We start from the raw sequence: 25,196 nt of genomic DNA, 5'->3' as shown, positions 1-25,196 counted from the left end.
AGTCATCCACATGGGAGCGGGCCGAAACCGGTACTATGTTAAAATGTAATGCTTCGGATGCATAATATGTGAAAATTCGAAAAAAATGTTTCATTCTTTGGTGATAAACTGGACGACTTTTTTCTAGGTCGTACGGGCAGTCTTTAATCTTCTGATTGAAAGGAAAGTTGTTTTAGTTCATTTATTTGGGGGTGTCCAGCGTATGGACAACAAAAAGAGCTCAATATCTGGAGAGAATCTTCTTCCCTTCGTATCCATTCTGCCGAAATATCTGGTGGGTAGGTTTGTCACGTACTTCTTCTTTTGGGGGCGATTCCATTTTCGTGTTTTATCCGTTTTTAAGTAGGATTACCATATCCTCTATTTCTTAAATTGTTGTGAGGGTAGCGACGTTGCCCACGATCAAAAGTGCGCAATATCCTTAGTATAGCAAATGTGTCCAAACAGAACTTCATGGCAGCGTCGAGTATCCATGCTAGTCTATTATATAAAGAGGGCCTGTTTGTGTGTTTGTGTGTGTGCTTGTATTTCTGCTAAAAGATTTTGTCATCGCATTCTACCGAGTCGAAACTGGTACCACCTAAAAGGGCAATGTCTCAGATGCATAATATCTGAAAATTAGATTCATTCTGTAGCGGTAACTGGACCATTATTTTGAAAGGCGGTCGATTTTTCGCATGTTTTGTTTCTGTTTCGCATATCACGCATGCGTATTAAACTAAAACGGTTTAAAAGGCTTATTTTGCAACATTATGACGCCATAAGCACCGGTGGCTGTGTGAGCAAAAACGTTTGCCAGTACGTTTTTGCCTTCCTCCCTTCTTTCGTGTGTCATGTTCGAGCCCGGCCATCTTCATCTTCGATCTGGTAATAGACTATTTATTGTACATGTTTAGTTTATAATATATATATATTATAATTTAATAGATGCAGAATTCTTATTTTCTATTATAAAGTCAATTCTCTATTCATTATTATATTGTACCCAATATATAAAAGGGGGGTGAAGATACATAAAAACTCGACCATGTTTCTTCCGTTTAGTGCAAGCTTTTTCAAGAGTAAAAATGTAAAGATTAATTATGAGTATAAGAGACGGGGGCGATATATTATACATATTTACATGTGTATATACAATAGACACTTGATTGTAGTTCTATGTAAATAAATATTTTGAGGGCTTTTTGGAATTTTGAAGGTTAATAAGTTATCAAATGCCAGCAGGAGAGGGGTGGCAAATCTTACGACCGCCACGGGCGGCAAGAGCAGTTGCTAAGCCACTGGCTGTAATGATTTGTTTGAAGACCAGTCTGCATCACGAAATTTATTATTAAGACCCTCTGCAACAATGGCTATCCTCTGGACATTGTTGAATCTATAATGAAAAATAAAGTTTCTAACTTCTACAAAATGGAAGAAACTTCAGAAGACAGATGTCCTATTTACCTTCACCTACTTTGGCTAGGTAATATAAGTGTTACATTTGCCAAATAAATCTCACTGTTTGTATAACAATGTTATTTTTTCCTCTAGACTCATTTTCTCTTCAATTCAAAAAGATGTTCTACCCCCCCTCTCCCATAATGATTCTATTGTGAGCAAAAAGAAAATCCATCGTTTCTATTTGATTCTTTCTCAGTTTTATTTTTCCAATCCCCCCTACGTCATATTTTCATTATTTTTTTTATTGTAATTTTCTAACCTCGATTTAATTCTGTTGACTTGATTTGTTAGCAAGTGATCGTGGTAACTAATCAGTCCGTGACGATGTTGCATATAAGTATAGTAACGTGACTTGATAGTTTCCACTTTTCACCTTATTCGACTAGATGGGAGGCTAGGAAGGCCCGATCCAATCAAGCAGCTTGTCACTTAATGCCTTAATATCCATAAGTATTAATAAAACAGTATTAATAAAACAATATTAATAAAACAGTATTAATAAAATAAAAATATATTTTTTATTTTCCTTCCAAATAGATAGTAGAAGGCCATGTATGAGAGTCAATCGTGTGGAGAACAAAAAATGTTATCGCTGCTGAAGTGTAATCTTTTCGAGGAGTGATATTGTAGAAGTAACCTTCCCACCCTAAATGCTAGATTTTCATCTAAGAATAATGTTTTCTACATGTAATGTTTTTACATGTAATGTTTTTATATGTAATCTTGTCTACATGTAATCTTTTCAATAGACGTTATACGCACATTCTCGGACCTATACAATCACATAATGTTACAACACGCATATTTATTTATATATATATATATTTATATATATATACATACATATATATATATGTGCGTGTTGTAATATTATGCGATCGTATAGTTCTGTGATTATATATATGTGTGTGTTTGTCTGTGTATGTGTATTTGGCAGCAAGTCATTATTCAAGCACGTCTTATTGAACACGACTGAGTTCTTCTTTTTTCCGATTTTGTTGGATAACTTTTCAATTTGCCGAGCGTTAAATTTGGTGCCCAGTAGTTGTTGTTCGGTCATATTCTTATCAAGCGCTTTCAATCCGTGCATCCGATCGTCGTCAGTAGCGATTGTTGCTGTTGTCATTTTATTTATCGAGGCTTGGTGTATATATAGTTTGTTATTGGTTATAATAGTGTGTGCAGGATAGGAGAAGGCGAATTATTTTTTTTTATTATATTTTATAAAAATCTAGCATTTAGGGTGGGAAGATTACTTCTACAATATCACTCCTAGAAAAGATTACACTTCAGCAGCGATAACATTTTTTGTTCTCCACACGATTGACTCTCATACATGGCCTTCTACTATCTATTTGGAAGGAAAATAAAAAATATATTTTTATTTTATTAATACTGTTTTATTAATATTGTTTTATTAATACTGTTTTATTAATACTTATTATTATTATTATTATTATTATTATTATTATTATTATTATTATTATTATTATTATTTATTATTATTTATTATTATTATTATTATTTATTTATTTATAATAATAATAATAATAATAATAATAATAATAATAATAATAATATAATATATAATTAATAATAATAATAATAATAATAATAATATAATTAATAATAATAATAATAATAATAATAATAATAATAATAATAATAATAATAATAATAATAATAATAATAGGGCCCAAATAAAATATCGTTATCACTCTTCAGTATTTTACTCTTTCGAACTTTTACTTTATCCGAAATTCGTATATTTTTCTTTATGGCAAATAACCAAAGTTAAATATGGACGTATCTTAGACTTGGCATTGGTTTCTGTTTTGTGGTACCTAAAATTTCCATATAACAAATAAATCATAAATTACTTTCAGAATGCTCACTGACGACTTTAATCAGCTGTCTATCTCTTCAAGAGTTAGCCTCATTGAATAATTTATTTCGGGTGTTTTGTGATATACACCAGTTTTCCCCTTCGTTTCTTAATAATGACGTCTTTCTAGATAAGTTATTGTCATAACCTTTTAAATATATGTGGAGTGAGTTTGATCGGGAACCATAGCTTTAAGTTATACTTTTACAATTGAATTGTCAACGTTTATTCCGAAATATGTGGACCTCTAGAAAAAACGGTGATTTCTTTATTAAGTACAGAGATAGATATAAAATACTTTGGAATACGATTAAAGAATTTTATTTTCTACTAGCATGGATGCCCGGCGTTGCCAGGGCTGACATGAAGTTCTGTTTGAAATACACCTGCTATACTAATCATTTTAACCATGGGTAACGTTGATACCTCCACAACAATTTCAAAAATAAAAAGAACGAATAAAAACATGTAAATGCAATCGCCCCTCAAAAAAAGTATCCACAAGATATTTCAGCTGAAGGGATCACTGTCCTAAGTAATCTCACAATTTTGTGAACCTAAAAAATAACGTTTATAAGCATTAATGCGTGCGTTTATTTTTCTATTTTAGCAAATGTGTAGTTAAACGGCATAAATTATTTGCCAGACAAAAAATAAAAAAAACTATTTATTTTTATATAAAACACATTCTTAGATTCAAAGGTTGAAATAAAACCAGAAAAAAAATTTCATGTTTGTTATTTTTTTTTTATCATTTATATTTATTATTCGAGGCTGTTATATTGCTTTTAAAATTTGGCCTTTCTAAGGTTTGGCAGATTTACGCTTTTTCATGAACAATGTTTTTGGCCGCCATATTTTTTTGTAATGAAAGAGCGTAAAAAAGGCCAAATTTGGCCTTTAAAAAGCCAATCTGTCGAACCTAAAAAAGGCCTCATTTTAACCGTGTAAGGCGTGCACATTAAGTCGAATAAAAAATGATAAAAAAAACATAAATAAAATGAATTTTGTTTTGTTTTATTTCAGCCTATAATGTCTTATATAAAAATAAATAGTTTTTATAACTTTTTTGTCTGTCAAATAATTTACGCTGATAAACTACATATTTACCTTTATTTTTTGTACAAGTACTTTTTTTACTGGCATTTTTTTATAAATAAAGGAAATTTTCGATTTGCTTTTCTTTGGGGGGGGCTTTTCGATTTGCTTTTTGTTTGTCGTTTTATGCTTTTTGATGTAATCCCCCGCCACCAAAAAAAAAATTGAATTTGTCATATATTTGGGTTTGTTTTGTTTATTAAATTGTTAGGTTCAAGTAGAGAATGGTCTCATAAAAATAATTAAATTTATCGTTATTTTATGTTTCCGATGTAATTCCCCCTCCTCACCAATTAAAACAAATTGTATTTGTCATATTTTGCCATCCCCCTCAATCGCTAAACTTGAAAAAATGCTAGAGGTGACATGTCTCGTTGAACGCTTGGTGGCCAAAAAGTGGGTGCTCGTTTTAGGTTAAATTTATATAGAAAAGTGATTCCTCACACTTACATGTTATTTTTTTTCAAAATTTCTTCTCTCATAATATTTATAAAGACTGTTTAAATGTATTAGGCTGAAAAAAGTAAATCTCCATTTTTAGGGGTTAAACGCCGCTGGGTCACATCGTATAAAGTTATCTTTTTAATTAGAAAATTAAGTTTGTAATCGATGAAATTAAAGCGAAAAAAGAAAAAAAGTGTAAATTGTGGAATTTAGAAAGGGCAACAGATCTTCATTTTTTTAGGTATTAAACGACGCTCCATTTAAGGAATAAAAATGAATGGCATAACGGAACCGAGATCGATTTAAGGAATAAAAATGAATGGCATAACGGAACTGAGGTCAATTTAAGGAATAAAAATGAATGGCATAACGGAACCGAGGTCAATTTAAGGAATAAAAATGAATGGCATAACGGAACTGAGGTCAATTTAAGGAATAAAAATGAATGGCATAACGGAACCGAGGTCAATTTAAGGAATAAAAATGAATGGCATAACGGAACTGAGGTAAATTTAAGGAATAAAAATGAATGGCATAACGGAACTGAGGTCAATTTAAGGAATAAAAATGAATGGCATAACGGAACTGAGGTAAATTTAAGGAATAAAAATGAATGGCATAACGGAACTGAGGTCAATTTAAGGAATAAAAATGAATGGCATAACGGAACTGAGGTCAATTTAAGGAATAAAAATGAATGGCATAACGGAACTGAGGTCAATTTAAGGAATAAAAATGAATGGCATAACGGAACTGAGGTCAATTTAAGGAATAAAAATGAATGGCATAACGGAACTGAGGTCAATTTAAGGAATAAAAATGAATGGCATAACGGAACTGAGGTCAATTTAAGGAATAAAAATGAATGGCATAACGGAACTGAGGTCAATTTAAGGAATAAACATGAATGGCATAACGGAACTTTGGTCAAGAGGTCGGGAAGTTTAGAGTTGAGAGTTGGAGTTTAGTCACACAAGTGAATAGACGTATATCAAGCCAGCAAGTGAGGCTGTAACAAATGAGCATGTAGACATGCAATGCAGACTCTTGAGAAAACCATGTGAGAAAACTGAAATTAATTGATATCTTAAAATATAAAGTGTTGTTCTGTGGTTTCACAAAAGAAGTAAGAACAGAGGTTCAATTCGTTATGGTTGTTCGTTTCATGTTTCATCACAGAGCTCAGCAGTGAAGGTAAACTCTTGTGGAAAGAAAGGTATGAAGCATATATTATTGTTCTTATAAAAAATGATACCTTATGTAAATATGAACTGTAATATATACCTGTGTGATAACTTTCTGATACAACATGACTCAATTTATACGTCGATATCATATCCTCTGACTAAATAAATGATACATACAATTTATACGTTTTATCTGATCCCGTTATAAAAACAATACCTCTATCTCACTATGTAGTATGACTGTTTTGGATGCCGATCCATCTCTTAACAATATAACAAGGGATCACGCCTTTAATTTTATATATATATATATATATATATATATATATATATATATATATATACTAGCAAAATTGCCCGTCGTTGACTGAGTTCAAAACAGCCTACAGAAAATGGACTCTGATTTATACAAGTATGATAGGTTATGAAAAGGAAGGGGTGTAAATTTGGGTTGAATTTGGGGGTATCAAAACCAAAGCAAAATATGATGAAAGTAAAAATAAAATAGATAAACCCCATAATTTATTATACCATACCTGTTCATACTGAAACACTTATCACAATATTCTGGGGATCTATCTTAAAAAACCTTGTTAAACTTTGTGACATATTTCCATTCTATGGAGGTCAGGTGCGAACGAACACCCCATAATTTTATCATACCATATTTCTTCAAACTGAAACATAATTATCAAAGTATACTTACGCAGATAGATATGAAAAGTCTTTATTAAAGTTTGTGCCTAATACCATTTTATGGGGGTCAGGCGCGAACGCAGACCCCACAACTTTATTATACCATCCCTATTTAAGTTGAAACATACTTATCAAAGTATTCTTATGTACATCTATATCAAAAACACTTGGAAGCGTTTTTTTTTTTAATTTTTATTTTTTTTATTTTCATACTTTGTGGACCAGGCGCGAACGCCGACCCCACAATTTTAATGAACCACCGTTCTGCCAGATCAAACATACCCATTCCTGTGTCTCGATAAATTTTCTATCATTATATTTAATCAGTTTTTTAAAATAGTCAACGATATAGGAGCCTATTCGTGACCACACACACACAAACACACACACACACACATCCACATTCAGCTTTATATTATATATATGTATATATATATATATGCGTCAATATCTACGTATATACGTCGATATATACGTATTATATATATATATATATAAATATATATATATATATATATGTCGATATCATATCCTCTGACTAAACAAATGATACATATAATTTATACGTTTTATCTGACCCCGTTATAAAAACAATACCTCCTACCTCACTATGTAATATGACTGTTTTGGGTGCCGATCCACCTCTTAACAATATAACAAGCGATTAGGCATTTAATTTTGTATATATATTATATCAAGAAATAGCGTTAACTATTCATTTCTGGAAATATCGTGTTCTCTTGTTTCTGTCTTATCAGTAATACAGACGCCATTTTCAATGACGAAATTTACTTGTAACTCACCAAAATGTCACGTACCAAAAGAATGAGAAACTGCACTTGATGTCCATAGCCGGCGAATCGTTATAGAATTTTAAGAAGCATTTTCTCCTTTACAAATAAAGACTTGCAACTTCTTGGTCACATATTTCTACAACGTTGGCAGGATTATGTAATCATGAAACAATTTTGTTGTTTGCATCACTGTGCCTGCTTTACAAATATTTTAATGGGATGTGTTCTGATGAACTCGTTTCTCTTGTACCCCGCTCGACGTACATATCTCCGACAAATACGCTTAGCAATAAGATCTCACCCCTTCACTGTTGATGTCCCTAAATGCCAGAAAGCTTTCTATTCTAATAGTTTCTTCCCTCGACCAGCTAGACTTTGGAATTCCCTTCCTGTTGCCTGCTTCTCTGGCTGTACTGATATGCAGAAGTTTAAATGTAACATAAACGCATATCTTGTTATCTTTCCTGGATATGGCCCCAAATAGTATCCGCTTACGTCCAAGTGGCAATATGCTTTGTAAGGGGTGAACATGAGTAAAAAAAAATTAAATAAATAAAAATTTAAAAAAAAACAATTACATACAAGACATACTTGAAGCATAATAAATCGACTATAAAAATAATTTTCATACTGTTTACCTATACATTTATTTAATCTTTGTTATCGCTCATGTTTGGAGTCATATGTTGACAGACATAAATCTATGACGTAAAACTATCATTAATTTATTACGATAAAGGTTTAAGATTTCTTCAGTAGTTCTTTTTTTTACATTTTCACCCCACACAAGGCATATTGCCACTTTGGTGTAGGGGGCTATCAGGAACATAGGTATCAAGGGTACTGTATAGGAAGTTCGGCAGCAAGATGTCGTTTCACGTTGCACTTAAACTTCTGCATGTCAGTACAGTTGGAGAAGTAGGGGCCTGGCAGGAATTCCAAAGTCTAGCTGTCCTAATGAAGAACCTACTGGAGTAGAAGGTTCTCTTACATCTATAGATCTCGACTGTGAAAGGGTGGGATTTAGCTGCTTGTCGGGTTTGTCGGGGTATTTACGTCGAGGGGACACAAGTGCTTGCAGTTCATCAGAGCATTCACCGTTAATGTACTTGTAGAAAAGGCAGAGGGATGCAACATTTCGACGATGGGACAGGGGCTGAAGTTTAGACGACAGTTCAGGACCTATCAGATTGGCGACTCTCTTTTGAACCTTTTCTAGGAGTGAGAGACTAGTGGCAGATGCACCAGCCCAAATATGACAACAATACTCCATACATGGCGAATGGTGGCCTTATAGAGGTATAGGATACTTTCGGGCGTTAGTATCTTTCTAGTACGGTAGAGAGAACCTACCTTCTTCACAGCGGTCCTGGTGATACTCTTAATGTAATTGTTCCCACTCATGTTTCCTGAGAGCGTTAGGCCGAGGAGTTTAAAGGATGTACTTTCAGATAAAGAGTCATTGGCCATTGCTATTGGTGGTAGAGAAGGTTTCTTGTAATTATTGAAAGAAACGAGTTTAGTCTTGGCAGCATTGAATGTGACAAACCACTACAGATCGGAGGTCATCCTCTAGTGTTTCTGCCATTTCTTTAGATATGTGTTCATTTCTTTTCCTGTCGTGTCTGTTATAGAGTGTGGTGTCGTTAGCATATTAACCCATCTCACGGGCAATTTTGTCAGGGAGGTGATTTATGAATATTAGGAATAACAGAGGTTCTAGGATAGACCCCTGAGGCACTCCCGCATTTATATAATATTGTTTAGATGTACGACTCTAGAGGACAACCTGGATTTTTCTCTTATCTAAGAAGGATTTAATTAATTATGTCATGTATTCTTCCAGTGATACCATATGATCTGATTCTCCTGAGAAGATCTTCATGACATACCCTGTCAAAAGCTTTAGATATATCTGGAGCTACCGCTCTACCCTCCTCCGCTTTGTCCAGTGACGGGTATATACGTTCTGAGATTACAGTTAGGATGTCTGCTGTTGACCGGGCTTGCCTAAATCCATATTGTTGGTCAGTCAGAAGTTTAGCATCTGTAAGGTGATAGACTAGAGCTTGGTTAATTATGGTCTCAAATATTTTGGCGAAAAGTTGGAGGAAGGCTGGTATGTTTTGTTTGAGTTTGGGCCTGGTTTTAGCGTAATTTTTTATTGTACTGTCATTTTTTTAAGAGTTTCAGTTTAGGTAAGGGGTGCGGAACAAGTCGTTATTCAGAATACCAGATATGCAACACAAGCAGACCATCAGTTGTCCTGCCATATACTATGATTGTGGCCTCGGGATAGCCCACCGGGGATGAGTTCAGGGCCCCTTTCCATGCGCGACATGACACTACAAACAACCCGATATTATACAACTGTTCATGGAGCAGCCGTTCTAAGCGCTACCAAAGAGTTAGGGCACCTGTACTACCAGTCGGGAACAGCAGCTAGGAACTGTCTATCCGGTACCGTCAACCCATCAGACGATGGTCAACCCAATCTACTTGTACTGGCATTATGGCATTCAAGCACTCCCAAGTGTCCAGTTTAAGGGATAGGATGTGTCGGGAGTGGGGAAAACGGCGTTCATTGTCCCAGTCAGAAAACAAGATCGTTCACTGAAGGTCTGTCGACTCCCTGTGATTCGACCTCTACGCCTAGCTATTAGGCAAAGAAGGAGTATGGAAGCCGGGCGATAGATAGTGCCTATCTACTCTTTAACGAGTTCAGATATACCAGTTAATGAAAGATCATATTGAACGTCTCAAGGTTTTTGTTTCCATTTCCTGTCATCGTGTCCGCTTTATTAGCTAACAATTTATTATTTACTATTTATTTAATACTGTCTATTTCCAAAAGTATTTTAGATCTATGATATTTCGAAATTATAAACATTCTGTGACTAGCAGACTACGGACAGACAGACAAAATAAGTATTTATGTAAGCTGTGAGTTCAAATATTATGTACATCCAATTTTATAACCTGTTTAGTATAACGTATCTTCTTCATAAATAACACCCTTTGTTAGCATCCTCGTATGTATCATCTTCCGTATATTAATAGGATAGCGTGTGTTTATGCATCAGCTTTGATGAATTTTATAAGACAGAGGCGCGTTCGAAATGAATGTTTCTTTTTAGAGCACAACTGAACAATGGAATTTCGTATGTTTAACTTTAATTGAAGTGGTTCTTTGATAAGGCAGGAGCGCGTTCGAAACGAATATTTCTGCTTAAAGTAGGCACCGCCAAAACTGGGGGGGGGGGGCAGGTCAGTACTTTTTGACGGACCGTCTTTTTAAAAATCTACCAAACATCAGGTAATTATCCGATCAATACGAAATTTTCAGCGATTATTAAGAGAAGAATGAACTTTATAACAGTGTACTTATTTGTCATAAACGATATTTATATATATATATATATATATATATATATATATATATTTTGCTTACAAAACCCCCCTTGTTTTGAAGTGGGAACAAATATGCTTCAAATAATCATCTTAAACTGAACAAAACATATTGTGTTGTTGTAAGGGACAGAATTATAGATTTTAAAAAAAATTGTTTGCATACCTTATTTTGACGTCTGAATATCAGAACTTCAATTGTGTTTAATTATCCCGCTTTTGAGTTTTGAAGTGTGAAATTCGGTGAATATGTTAAGTAAAATAATTAATTTAAGTTAAGCAAAACAAAACAAAAAAAATTTTAATATTTATACGAAAAAAGCCATTTTAAAATCTTTGATAAATAAATTAACAATTTTTTTAGCGAGCCGAATAATGCATGACCATTATTAAATAGGGCATGCTTTGAAGAATCGATACCAAAAAAAAATTCGATAAATATTGTGCCCTTTGTGTTAAAAATAGCATCATTTTTTTATCTCGTTTGAAAACTTTGCCGCCTTTCGACTACGGTGGACCAAACGCGCTGAAATAATTTTTTTTTTATTCTGCTTTAAATTCCCCCCCCATTTTGGGGAGCCTGGCCCCACACACATACACATTAAAAACCAAACTCATACAAATGGTCGCCCATCTGGTACTGGCCAGCCTCAGCTTAATAATACATTGAAATTTTCGTCACTGAAAAATAAGTTTTTTTGGCCTGTTTGGTCTTCCATAGTTTGTTTCTTATCAAACGCAAACGTAAACAGTGTCGATATAGACTCTAGATTGACGCGGAATAACTGGTTACCTATATGAATAAGTGGAATTATTTGAAATCCAGGTACTTATATTATAATATTTTTGCATATTCTCTTAGAAAATCATCCTAAATCTTAGTTAGACAATAAATAAATAAATTAACTATTTCAAAAACCTTTTTTTTTAATATTTATGTACGTTTTTTGTGCAAGACAAAAAATGTCAATTGTTAACTTTTTGCGAAAATTTAACATTTAAAATTTAATTAAAAATAGTAGAAAAAGTTTTACATTATTCTGTTTTCTATATGATAAAATTCAGGGTTTTATCTTTCTGGAAAAAAAAGTTACTCAGAAATAATGGATTTTAATAAATGTAATTTCGTTTTAAAAAACAACAACAACTTGATTTTGCGGCCATTTTTGGTGGTGCCTAGCTTAGAGCATAACTGAACCATGCCACTTGACTTTTCCATTTTAAACTTAAAGTAAAGCCATTATTTATAGATTTTTTTTAATCTATGAATCATCACCATCACCAGTAGTTTCTCTACAGTGCAATGAAGATTACAATGTAGTGTGGAATAAGGCACTGTAGGAAGGGATGTGAAGCTTTCTTTCAGTACACTGTGAAGTGGACTGACTAGAGCAGGCAATCCCTTGAATTAGTTTTTTTTTTTTTAAAATGGCTGATTTTACCAATTTCGATGATAATAAAAGTGCGGAGGGATGAACAATTTTTTTATCCTTGTTCAATCCCAGACAACATCTTATCTCACTGATTGTACGCGGTTAAATTTATGAACTGTAACAAGTTCTGTTGTGTGTGTTTTAATAAAAGGTTTTTGTGTGTGTGATTGCAAACACATTGGTTTTTAAAGATGGAATGATTTATGCACCAGCTCTGATGAACTGAATGAAGATGTTTCATGGTGCAACAATGCACCAATGAATAAAGATGACCCTCCACTTCTTTAAATGAAAACAATGCACGACTGCATCGGACCAACACGCTTTGTAATGTTATTATCCAGTAATATTAATAGAATTGCACGTGTGTTAGCTGTTTGTCACGCTTACATGTGGTTTAATTGTTATGGGCTTTCAATTTCTTGTAATAAATACTTTTACGAAGAATTCTTAGTAAGTTTTTGGTTTCGGTTTCGATTATAGCTGAAGGAACTCAGATCATATATATATATATATATATATATAAAAGTGATCGTGTCTGTCTGTCTGTCTGTGTGTCTGTGTGTCTGTCTGTCTGTGTACATTTCCATACGCAATAACTCTGTCAATTTTTAGTCTATAGACTCGAAATTTGAAATACCGGGTACTGAGATTTGGGAAAATCGATGTGACGGGTGTCAGCCAGAAATTTGGCTCTCTACCAAACTCCTCCGACAATTTTGGGTCTAGATACTTGAAATTTTAGATATAGGTTCCTTGAACCGGGATCTAACTTAATAAAGTGATTTGAGCCCGAAACAATAAATTTTAAGGGGTCATAATAGGGGTCAAAGTTTTAAAAAATTAACCATTTTTTTTTTGTTTTTTGCTTTTTTTGCACAGCATACACCTCCAAACACCCGAGCAACGCCGGGCACCCCTGCTAGTATATATATACATATATATATATATATATATATATATATATATATATATATATATATATATATATATATATATATATGAGTTAAGTCACAGATTAGAAATCAAGTGAATTTTCCTATTAAATATTACAGTGAGATAATATTTTCAGGACGATCCTAGCCAAAAAGGATTAAGCTACAAAATTATCACATTTCATAATTGAGCATTAATATACTGTGTGTGCAAAATCAAGACTTAAAGACAAGGTGTTGATGGCAACGAAACGTGTGTTTCATTTTATGTTACAATTGTTTCAATGTCCAGTTCGACAATTTCAAGCATTATATCGTTTGAAAATTTTCAAAAACCAGCATTTCTTCAGACTTTATGAATAAACACACTTTTGGCAATGTAGCATTATTTGAATAGAAAGAAAAAATAGGGGTGGGGTCCCTAACGGGAAAACAATAGTATTGTTGCCCACGTACACGTTGATAACTAGGGCTATGACAAAAGCATATTCTTTCCATTGTTTTGACTCTCGAGTGTATATCCGACACAGACACAGTTAATCAACCGAAAAAAGGATATGAGATATTAACAGATACACACTAGTGAGTTCAAACAATGAAAAGAATATGCTGTTGTCCTAGCTCTATTGATAAGAGTCTCATCCACTGGTTTAGATAAATAATATATTTCCTCGTCCATTGTCAAAACCATTTTTGGTTTCATTTTGCTGTTTTACCATGATTTATTCGTCGTTTTTATTCCAATATTTCTTTGTTTAATTCCTGTCATCAAACAGTATTCCTTATATATCGGTTGGAATTTATTGCAGAAACCTCATAGATTGCTTTTAACATATTCATCTGCTTTTCCTCATCGTTTTGATGTTGTTCTACTGTTCGATACAACAGCCGAGCTTATATTGTTTGGATCCCTTAGATATTTGTAATCTGTTATTCCAAATGCAAACACTTGTATTTATTCATTCTGCATGGAAGAATGCAATAAACACCAAAAGGTTGTGTAGTCTATTGAATGATGAATGTTACTCCCGGTAAATAACTATCTAGTTTGTCTAGTGAATTATTTACAAGGTGGAACGATAAAATTGTCGCCCTAAAAGAAATCAACACTACACCTTTATTTCATAACCTTTATAGATTTACAGGGTGGAACGATGAAATTGACGCACTAAGAAAACAACACTACAGCTTTATTTTATAACATTTTTGAAAAACTCAATTTAGCTAACTTGATCACTAAGTAGAGCTGATATTTATTCAATGTAGCCGCCTTCTGGCTAAATCACCGCTTCGATACGGGTCCGGAACTGGGAGCATGCATTTTCACAAGCTTTCTCGTATGGGATCTTTTTGATTGTAATTTATTTTGTGAGCCAGAACCTATGTAAAACGCACGTACAAATTTGTCAATTTAATTATAGATATTGCCAGATCAGAAAAAACTTTAGAAAAAGCGACACTAGTACAGACTCATACAAATAAATACATTTGAAGTCAATACATTGAACGTACGCCATATTACTATGACATTTAAAGTATGGTAACCCGTTTGCCTTTTTTCTACTACTAAGCTTAAAACATGCACTTTGTGAGCTGTAACCTAATGTTTCCCTGTCTTAGTTTTTCCTAAATACTCTCCATAATATTTAGTGGCGTTGACTGTGTTGCGAAATATCAGACTGGCCTCCAAATAAGCTAAGTAAAATAGCCCTTAAATACAACCCTAACCCTAACATTTGTAATACGCATAATCGACGAGGAAAAAAAACATATTACATTAAATAAGCCTCGTTGACATGTAAAATTTGCGATTCATCCCACTTTTCAAGCCGACAAAAACAGAATATCATCAATATGGCTATGACAACAGGATATTTCTTATCAGTGATTTTACTCTCGAGTATATATCCGACACAGTTAGACACGGTTAATCAAACGAGAACCACATCACTCTATGTAAAAGCGTATAAGATATCAACGAATACACACTTGAGAGTCAAAATAATGAAAAGAAGATGCTGTTGTCCTAGCTCTAATCATCAATAACAGGAGGTAGTCCACATCAAATCGCTTACGCTCGTCTTTTTTTTTCTTTTTTTTTTTTTTTCGAATATCATTACCGAAAAAAATATTTACTCAATAATCCCTGGGTCAATCATTTGATCAATCACATCTATTGACCTCCGCTATTTTAACGGGGTGTAATAAGCTGTTTTTTTTTTTGTTTGTTTGTTTGGTTTGTTTTTTGTTGTTTTTTTTTACATTTTCACCCCAAACAAGGCACATTGCCACTTTGATGTAGGGCGCTACTAGCAGGGACATAAGCATCAGGGGTACTGTGTAGGGAGTTGGCCAGCAAGATGTCGGTTCACGTTACACTTGAACTTCTGCATGTCAGTACAGTTGAGGAAGCAGGAACCCGGAAGGGAATTCCAAAGTCTAGCGGTTCTGGGGATGAAGCTAGTGGATTAGAAGGATCTCTTCCATCTAGTGATCTATACTGTGAAAGGGTGGGACTAAGCTGCTTGTCGGGTCCGTCGGAGGTATTTACATCGAGGGGGTACAAGTGCTTGCAGTTCGTCAGAGCATTCACCGCTAAAGTACTTGTAGAACAGGCAGAGGGATGCAGCATTTCGTCGATGGGACAGAGGTTGAAGCCTAGATGAAAGTTCAGGACCTATCAGATTGGCGACTCTCTTTTGAACCTTGTCTAGGATCGATAGACTAGTGGCAGATGCACCAGCGCATATATGACAAAATTAAGTCTGTTTTCACCGTCCTAATCCTTACAAATTCCTTGTTCCTTTACAACAAACAAGTCTCTAAATTTATTAGTAGCCCGTGTAGTTCCGTTTTGAATCCATCTTGAGTTTATTCTTGTTCTAAATATGCACTTACAACTAATTGTTTTCGGGGATCCGTTAAATCAATTTGCCAACCGTTAATAACGTTAGCAGCTTTTGTTATCGAGCATCCACGCCCAAGAGTAATAATTTGCTTTACATTATTCACAGTTGTCATAGAAAATCAGACTGTGGTTTCTTCATGCTCGTCTCTTAAACTTTTATATAGAAAGCCCATTATTTAATTACCTACTAGCCACCAATCTCACATAATAATGTATTCTTATTATTTGTCCTTGGATTTCCTTAATATTTCTAATGGAATAGATAAGAGAATGGAACGAATGAAAATGGAAAAATGCCATATATTAATGAGAATGGATATACGCGCACACGTAAGTATATATATATATATATATATATATATATATATATATACGTGCTTTTGTTGATTTTTAAACGATATTAAGGTTTATGTCTCTGTCTCGTAGAGCCGGTGTTTTTCTTAGAAAGTCGAATATTTTTTTTTTGACGTATTATTACTTTATTATTTTTTTTTGACGTATTATTACTTTATTATTTTTTATTATTATTATTATTTATTATTTATTACTTTATTCTTTATTACTTTATTATTTTTTAAAAACAGTAATCTACGGACACACGTATTTCAGAGCCTTACTCATCATCAGCGCAGCTTGACAGTTGGTAGGATTCGAACCTTGGACCTTATGTATTTCAGTCCAGCGCCCTAATCGTCTAAGCTATGATGCCATAGACGATTTTACTGCTCCGTTTTTATCGTTCATCTGTTTACGTGGTTTTGTTGATTTTTTAAACGATATTAAGGTTTATGTTTCCGCCTCGGAGAACCGGTGTTTTTCTTAGAAAGTCCCACATTTTTTTTTATTTGGACGTATTATTTATTAATTTATTATTTTATAAAAACAGTGTGCAACGAATTTAAGTGCTGACATGTTCATATATATATATATATATATATATATATATATATATATATATATATATATATATATATACATGTCAGCACTTAGATTTCAGTGCTGACATGTTTATATATATATATATATATATATATATATATATACATATATATATAAACATATATATGTATATATATATATATATATATATATATTAAATTCGAAGTACAACAGAATTGTAATAGTTTAAAAGCGAAGTGGGGCATTTTTTGTTAAACCTTATAAAAAAAGATCGACTATAATGTAAAAAGAAACAGGATCGACTAAAAGTAAGAAAAATAAATTGAAAAGGAAGAAGATCGACTAAAAGGGGGGAAAGAGAAAAGAAAAGGGGGGACGGTGAAGAAACTTTAAGTACTTTTCGCCGACTGTCTTCAGAAGTAAATGTCGGAATGAAGTAATGTTGGCATATATATATATATACATATACATATATATATAAACATGTCAGCACTGAAATTCGTGGCACACGCATGGTTATTTATGAGGAGCTCGCAAATCGAAGAACCTTACGTATTACTCAGAACATCCGAATAATAATACGTATGGTTCTTCCATTTGCGAGCACCTCATAAATAACCATGCGTGTGCCACGAATTTCAGTGCTGACTCGTTTGCGATCTTGAGTAAGTCGCACTCACCCTTTCATCTAAAATTCTAGAAACTATTTTTATTAAGTCTTTGAGACTTTCTCTTTGCAAGCAAAAAGAAAATATTTAAGACTTAATATTATTTCTATGTCCATTTCATAACCATTTTTTTAATCGTAATTTCTTCAATTTAGCTCTGTAAAGCGAGGAACGAAATCTGGTGAGCTAACCTTTATTTTCATTTTTTATTTTTTTAATTATCATGTTGATTGGTCTCTATTTAGCCATAATTAAAATGTGTACCCCTCAAAAAATTGTCATATATATATTCCTTACACAAATTCGACCCGGACATTAGAATGAACAATCAGAAAATGTAAAAAAATTACAAAAAAAAAAGATCATTATGCAAAAAACACTACTAATATCTGTCTGAATATATATATATATATATATATATATATATATATATATATATATATATATATATATATATATATTGTTAAATAGCACGTAGTGTTTTTGCCTGATGATCTTCTTTTATCATTTTTTTTTTAATTTTTCGAATCTTTATTCTTATGTCGTGGTCGAATTTGTGTAAGAAAGTCATTTTCCTCTATCTTTTGTGTGTGTGTGTGTGTGTGTGTGTGTGTGTGTGTTTATGGGCAAAGATATGCTTATTCAATCATATTTCATCTTTTATTTATACCAATCCTTTTATTTTTTAAGCTCCATGTATGTTAAAATATAACAACATAAAGACGTATTAAACCTTATTTAAGTTTTAATACGAAACTTAAATTTAATGCAGAACTATTTTACATTCATTCATTGTTAATATAGTTTTAGATAATAAATATTATCTCGAAATACTAAATTAGTAAAAACAAGGGGGCTTTGATAGTTTTAGTGTTTATTAAAACGACAGGAACACACACACACACACATATATATATGTGTGTGTGTGTGTGTGTGTGTGTGTGTGTGTGTGTGTGTGTGTGTGTGTGTGTGTGTGTGTGTGTGTGTGTGTGTGTACATGAAAGGCCCTGTTATAAAAATCAAAGATGGCGTAAATATCACTTAACATGATGTGCAGCTTCTCTTCGGATTTTTTCCGGATTTATGTAATCATGCCCAAATTTTGTTTTCTTTTCGTTTTAAAGTAAATAAGTTCTTATTTTTCTGATGAGTCAGGGCGGAAAATATTTAAAAACTGACATAATAAATATATAATTGTTTCTGCGCTACTATACATGTGCTGTCTAGAATTGAAGATTGTAGCACGCTAAAAAAAATAAGCGGTAATATAAACTACATCTTGTCATTTGAAATATAGGCGTTTTGTCGTATATATATATATATATATATATATATATATATATATATATATATATATATATATAATCTTACACTTAAGCTCGTGTGCATAGATCACGATGTTATAATCATTAAATCACTATGACCAGATGTTACGACATTTAAAAGATAAATATTAAAATTCCAACGATATTTCTCACTGTTGAGACTTGCCGTGAGGTTTGTTTCTGACTAATGGAGTCAGTGTTTGCTTCGTGGCCGGTTAGAATTTCCCCGCCGGTAGTAATCGTCTAACCCTGCACTGATGATTCCCGAAAGGATGAAACATTAGTGTCGGTAGGTATTATCAAAATTATTATTTTAATTATTATGTCAGGCCCTTTAAGAAACTCGGTTCTTATTATTGAGAAAAGTTCGCATGCATAGATCATGATGTTATAATCATTAGATCACTCTGGACAGATATTAGGACTTTTAAAAAATAAATGTTTAATTTCAGCGATATTTCTCGCGGTTGAGAATGGCCATGAGGTGTGTTCCTTGCTAATTGAGTCAGAGATGACTTCGTGGCCGGGTTCGATCTCCAGACCGGCAGTAATCGTGTTACTCTGCGTTGATGCTTCGCGAAAGAATGAAGCATTAGTGTCTGTAGATATTAGAAACACTATTGTCGTAATATATATATATATATATATATATATATATATATATATATATATATATATATATAGGGTGACGCAAAATAAAGAAGGGACATTCAATTGTTTTTCTGAGCATTTTACAGTCAACGGAGAAAAAAGGCCAAAGATCCTAGTGCTTTGATGTGATGTTTTGACTATAATAAACTAGTTATGACCAAAGTTTCATTTCATTCGGACAAAACACTAAGAAGCGGGGCCTAATTAGAGTTCTGGACCCGTTTTATTTGGATCACCATATATACACATATATATATATATATATATATATATATATATATATATATATATATATATAAAGTTGGTTCGTTCTAAACGAATAAAACCATATTTCTACGTTACCAATTTATTTGAAATTTTCAGTCGAGGTATGTTTTTATGTTATTAGAATAAATTTACCTCGCGAATTATTAAAATATTAAAATATTAAATAAAATAAATATATTTTTTAACCGTTACTGCGAATCTGTTCTGTTGATAAAACTGAACTTCCGGTTCGATTCATTTCACAGCCACGAATTGACGAAAGATTTCATTTTCTGTTAACTCGATAAGTACAAGAAAAAAAAAAAAAACATAATTCCTTTGTTTATCTTCCAAATTTTTTAATTTACACATTTTTTCTTTATTATATAAGGCTAAAAAATATGTTTGTCGATTGCTTTTTGAGTTTTTTTTGTTGCACCGCCAAAAATGGCCGAAAAATCAAGTTGTTGTTGCTTTTTAAAACGAAATTACATTTATTAAAATCAAATATTTCCGAGTAACTTTTGTTTTCCAGAAAGATAAAACCCTTACTTTTATCATATAGAAAACAGAATAATGTAAAACTCTTTCTGCTATTTTTAATTAAATTTTAAATGGTGTTCATTCCGAAAGCCGTTTTAACATGAGGAAGTTAGGGTGTTTATAATATGCTGGGGCGAGTCGTAAAATTAACGAAGTTCCTATCTATTATTTATTGCAAAAATTGCTTGAAATTTATTTATTTGACAAAAAAATTACATTTTGGTACTCCTTGGGCGTTGAGTTCCATGGCGACCAGCAGAAAAAAATAATAGTCGCTCCCTTAGTCCCCCACCTCACCCCGCACGTAACATATTTTATTTACTGATGTTGCCGTAACTAAAAGATTATTTGTCACATTTACAAACATGTATTTATTTATTTATTTTGAAAAAAGTTTTACTTTTTATGAATATTAAAAGAAAAATGGGTACTCATGCAGAGAGTGATCCATGCTGAAATAATAACGTTATTATTTAAAAAGCCATTCTTAACATGGGGAGGGTGTTTTGTACCTATTCTGTACTTTAACCTTGCAATTGAATAAAAAAAAAACACGATTTAAAAAATAGCGCGGATCACTCTTTTCATTAGCACCGAAAAATGTTACTAAGCATTTATTAATAATTTCTCACCTTTACAAACATTTGATTTTAAATTTCTTTTTAAATGACGACTTTTATCGACTTTTTTTTAAATATCCCCCCCAAATGGTGTTTATTCCGAAATCCGTTGTTAACATGGAGAGGTTGAGGGTGTTTATTCTGAAAGCCGTTCTTAACATTTGTGGAGGTGGACCTAATGTATAAAAAAAATAAATAGATAAATAAATTTTTAAAAAAAACTAAATCATTTACTGATAACTTCTCACTTTTACAAATACTTTTTAATTTACATGCGCGGATGAACAAATTGTTGAATACTGCGAAAACAAAACGTTTTTGCAATAAACTTCGGGATAATTTTTTGGGTAAATATTTACATTTAGGTCCACCTCCACAAATTTCTTTTTTAAATGACGACTTTTATTGATAAATAAATTTACTTCTCCGCAACTTTTATTGATAAATAAATCTACTTCTCTGCCACGGGCACTGAACCCCTTCTTTTTTTTTTTTTAATAGTATTTTCGGGTGGGTATGCTGACAACAAATATCAGTTAAATTTTGCAAATAGCCCCCCCTCCAAAAGTAGTGTTTATTCCGGAAGCTGTTTTTAAGATGAGGAGGGGTTTTTTTTTTGGGGGGGGTGATTCCAAGGTGGACCTAATCTAAAAAAAAACAACAAAAAAACAAGTTTTTTATGCGCACACAAGCAACTATTTTTTATTAACTTTTTTTTTTACTTTTTTATTTAAAAATTAGTAAATTTCAATGAATAGAATAATAAATCATTTATCATTAATATGTGTTTTTGGTTTTGTCTTGAATGAAACTTTTTTTTGTCATTACAACAATAATGAACCAATTTAAATCTTCCGGCATGAGTTTAAGGGTTACGAAATTATCAATAAATCGTTTAGTTACTAAGCCAACCTAAATAAATAAGAAAATGTTACGTGCACATGCATTAGCCTTGACTAGGGGGGATTAAGGGAGCGACCATTGAATAATTATTCTGGTCGCCATGGAACTCAACGCCCAAGGAGTACCTAAAGTGGCACTTATGCACTTATGTTATCGTGCTATTTTTTTAAATAGTATTTTCATGTTAAATTCAAATTTTACAATATGTGTTTCTTTTATTAATTTGTTAAGTGAAAGTACAGATAACCCGGTCGGTTTCTAATGTGAGGAAAATCTAGCCCCCCCCCCAAAAAAAGGGGGTACTCTGGATAATAACAAAACATTAAAATTGTCTCAGTCTCGAAAGATTTCTTCTCTACTGAACGAGGAAAAAAACGGTGAAGTGTAGTTCACCTTCTGTTTCTCTCCCCCTCTCTCTTCCTCTCTTAATATCTCTCTCTATCCATCTCTCCCTTTCCCTTTCTGAATCTATCTTTCTCTCTATATCACCCTCTCCATCTCTCTTTGAGCCCCTTTCTCTCTCTATTCCCTCTATTTCTCTACTTTCCTCTGTCTCATCCCTCTCTGTTTCTAACTCTCCTCCTCTCTCTGTTTGTCTATCAATCCCTTTATCTCTCTATCTCCTTCTCTTTCTCTATTTTCCTCTCACTGTCTCTTTTCTATCTATATATCTTCCTCTCTATCTGTCCATCTCTAATCCCTCATCCTATTTTAGTCTCATAAATTAATTACAGTGAATAAGGTATTGTCAAAACATGGATAAATCCTATTTTAGTCACCTAATTTACTGACTGTGAGAATAGAAGTTATTTGGAAATTACTGCTACCTTGAACAGCACCAGAAGTAACTGGTAAAACCTTTCTAATTAAATTGATTTTGGCAGCCATTTCGTAACAAAATGACATAGCCTTAGCCCTTGCTGCATGAGGAATACCTGCGACCTTGCTGCCAAGTAGAAGAATTATTTTATCTACTTTAAAACATTCAATTTTTCAAAAATCTCATGTTAGACATCACCAAAACATCCAATATGGGGAAAAATATTGCAGAAATGCAAACTTATTGTTTAGGATGAATACACAATGGTACGCAAAATTTACTTCTCCGAAACTTTTATTGATAAATAAATCTACTTCTCTGCCACGGACACTGAACCCCTCCTTATTTTTTTAATAGTATTTTCGGGTGGGTATGCTGACAACAAATATCAGTTAAATTTTGCAAATAGCCCCCCCCCTCCAAAAGTGGTGTTTATTCCGGAAGCTGTTCTTAAGATGAGGAGGTTGGGGGGTGATTCCAAGGTGGACCTAATCTAAAAACAAAAAAAAACAAGTTTTTTATGCGCACATAAGCAACTATTTTTTTATTAACTTTTTTTTACTTTTTTATTTAAAAATTAGTAAATTTCAATGAATAGAATAATAAATCATTTATCATTAATATGTGTTTTTGGTTTTGTCTTGAATGAAACTTTTTTTTCATTGCAACAATAATGAACCAATTTAAATCTTCCGGCATGCGTTTAAGGGTTACGAAATTATCAATAAATCGTTTAGTTACTAAGCCAACGTCAGTAAATAAAAAAAATGTTACGGGCGCATGCATTAGCCTTGACTAGGGGGGATTAAGGGAGCGACCATTAAATAATTATGCTGGTCGCCATGGAACTCAACGCCCAAGGAGTACCTAAAGTGGCACTTATGCACTTATGTTATCGTGCTATTTTTTAAAATAGTATTTTCAAGTTAAATTACAATTTTACAATATGTTTTTCTTTTATTAATTTGTTAAGTGAAAGTACAGATAACCCGGTCGGTTTCTAATGTGAGGAAAATCTAGCCCCCCCCCAAAAAAAAGGGGTACTCTGGATAATAACAAAACATTAAAATTGCCTCAGTCTCGAAAGATTTCTTCTCTACTGAACGAGGAAAAAAACGGTGAAGTGTAGTTCACCTTCTGTTTCTCTCCCCCTCTCTCTTCCTCTCTTAATATCTCTCTCTATCCATCTCTCCTTTTCCCTCTCTCAATCTATCTTTCTCTCTATATCACCCTCTCCATCTCTCTTTGAGCCCCTTTCTCTCTCTATTCCCTCTATTTCTCTACTTTCCTCTGTCTCACCCCTCTCTGTTTCTAGCTCTCCCCCTCTCTCTGTGTATCTATCAATCCCTTTATCTCTCTATCTCCTTCTCTTTCTCTATTTTCCTCTCACTGTCTCTTTTCTATCTATATATCTTCCTCTCTATCTGTCCATCTCTAATCCCTCATCCTATTTTAGTCTCATAAATTAATTACAGTGAATAAGGCATTGTCAAAACATGGATAAATCCTATTTTAGTCACCTAATTTACTGACTGTGAGAATAGAAGTTATTTGGAAATTACTGCTACCTTGAACAGCACCAGAAGTAACTGGTAAAACCTTTCTAATTAAATTGATTTTGGCAGCCATTTCGTAACAAAATGACATAGCCTTAGCCCTTGCTGCATGAGGAATACCTGCGACCTTGCTGCCAAGTAGAAGAATTATTTTATCTACTTTAAAACATTCAATTTTTCAAAAATCTCATGTTCGACATCTCCAAAACATCCAATATGGGGAAAAATATTGCAGAAATGCAAACTTATTGTTTAGGATGAATGCACAATGGTATGCAAAAAATCACTTGAGGCTCTTGGTCGATCCTTGCAAGATTTGCGTGGCAATGTCAGACCATTTGTGAATGCAGTAATATTGCTTGCAGGAGATTTCAGACAAATGTTACCTGTTAGTCTTCAATCAACACCAGCAGATGAAATAAATGCTTGCCTCAAATACTCTACTTTTTTGTTCCATGTGGAGACATTAAACTTAACTTAAGATATGCATATCCAGTTGCAGGGTGTTCGATCCGCACAAAAACTTTTGCATCACTTGTGGGAAATTGGGTACGAAAAAGTGCCAGCTGATCAGAGTTAAGGGCAAAATTCTTTGACTTTTAACTTCTGTAATTTCTGTAATTTTATTTCATCAAAAGAATAGTTAGTTTAAAAGGTTGTTGCAGATATTCAAATTATAAGAATTCCATTTTACTGAGTGAATGAGCTATTCTTGCAGGTCAATACAAAGATG

Source organism: Euprymna scolopes, chromosome 1, assembly GCF_053919585.1.
Source record: "Euprymna scolopes isolate OS-2025 chromosome 1, ASM5391958v1, whole genome shotgun sequence".
Taxonomy (NCBI): Eukaryota; Metazoa; Mollusca; class Cephalopoda; order Sepiida; family Sepiolidae; genus Euprymna; species Euprymna scolopes.
Note: the sequence above shows the minus strand (reverse complement) of the source record.